This window comes from Hyaena hyaena, unplaced genomic scaffold (assembly GCF_003009895.1).
Source record: "Hyaena hyaena isolate Hyena2069 unplaced genomic scaffold, ASM300989v1 scaffold_495, whole genome shotgun sequence".
Classification (NCBI taxonomy): Eukaryota; Metazoa; Chordata; class Mammalia; order Carnivora; family Hyaenidae; genus Hyaena; species Hyaena hyaena.
The window spans coordinates 1,046,340-1,047,899 of NW_024081128.1; the positions used below are offsets into that span (position 1 = coordinate 1,046,340).

The 1,560-nt window shown below is 40.1% G+C and overlaps 1 non-coding gene across 1 annotated transcript; it reads right to left on the minus strand.

Moving 5' to 3' along the window:
* Positions 1 to 1,033: 1,033 nt before the first annotated feature.
* On the minus strand, positions 1,034 to 1,140 carry LOC120246960. Its single transcript, XR_005532195.1, has one exon. It is a non-coding gene; the product is annotated as a U6 spliceosomal RNA (small nuclear RNA).
* Between the last annotated feature and the right edge of the window lie 420 nt (positions 1,141 to 1,560).

Below are 1,560 nucleotides of genomic sequence, written 5' to 3' on the forward strand. Positions count from 1 at the left end.
TACAGATTGACAGAAAGTTGCAATAAGAGTGTGCCACCTCGGTTTCTTTCAGCAACTTCGTCTTCCATAATTTGATAGGGAATTGACATCAGTATGATGTATGTGTGTAGATCTGTGGATTTCATCACATGTGTGGATTCATATACTCACCACTGCCATCAAGATACAGAATGTCATGCCCAAGGGCTCCCACATGCTCGTCAGGAAGCCACACACCCTCTCACCCCAGCCCTCACCTTCTCTGTCCTCTGTCAACTGCTACTAATCTGTTTTCCATCTCTGTAATGTTGTCATTACACAAATGTTTTATGTAAATGGAATAACACAGGATGTAACCTTATGAAATGGACTTTTTTTTTCCATTCTGCCTAATACCCTGGAGATCTATCCAAGTCATGGAAGGTATCAGTATGTTTGGGGTATGTTTTTAAAAAAAATTTTTAATGTTTTATTATTTCTGAGAGAGAGACAGCTTGAGCAGGGGAGGATCAGAGAGAGAGGGAGACACAGAATCTGAAGCAGGCTCCAGGCTCTGAGCTGTCAGCACAGAGCCCAATGGGGGGCTTGAACCCACGAACACCATGAGATCATGACCTGCGCCGAAGTCAGACGCTCAACTGACTGAGCTACCCAGGCGCCCCAGGGGTATTTTTTCGAATACATCATGCAATGTGCACCATGGTAAGTATGGTTACTATCTATAACCATACGTTATTACGATATAATTGACTGTATTCCCTATTCTGTATTTTTCATTTCCATGACTTCATTATTTATAACTGTAAGTTTGTACCTCTTCATCCCCTTCACATATTTTGCCCGTCCCATCCGGCAAACACCAGTTTATTTATGTATTTGAGTCTGTTTCTGTTTTATTTGTTTGCTCATTTGTTTTGTTCCCTAGATGCCACATATAAACGAAATCACATAGTATTTATCTTTCTCTGACTTCCTTCACTTAGTATAATACCCTCTACGTCCATCAGTGTTTTTGCAAATGGCAAGATCTCATTCTTTTTTTTCTTTTTCTTTATTTTTTATGGTGCGCTCCACGAATTTGCATGTCATCCTTGCGCAGGGGCCACGCTAATCTTCTCTGTATCGTTCCAATTTTAGTATATGTGCTGCCAAAGCGAGCATGATCTCATTCTCTTTTATGGCTGAGTGATATATACTCACATCTTCTTTATCTTATCATCTGTCGATGGACACTAGGGCACTAGGGTTGCTTCCATACCCTGGCTACTATACATAATGCTGCAGTGAACATAGGATGCATCGTTTTGAATTAGTGTTTTTATTTTCTTCGGATAAATGCCCAGTAGTGGAATTACTGGATCATAAGTAGTTCTATTTTTAATTTTTTGAGGAACCTCCATACACTTGTCCACAGTGGTTGTGCCAACTTATATTTCCGCCAACAGCACATGAGGGTTTCCTTTTCTCCACATCCTCATCGACACCTATTATTTCTTTTCTTTTTTTAAATTCTAGCTATTCTGACAGGTGTGAAGTGAGCTCTCACTTCCGTTTTGATTTGCATTTCCCTGATAATTAGTG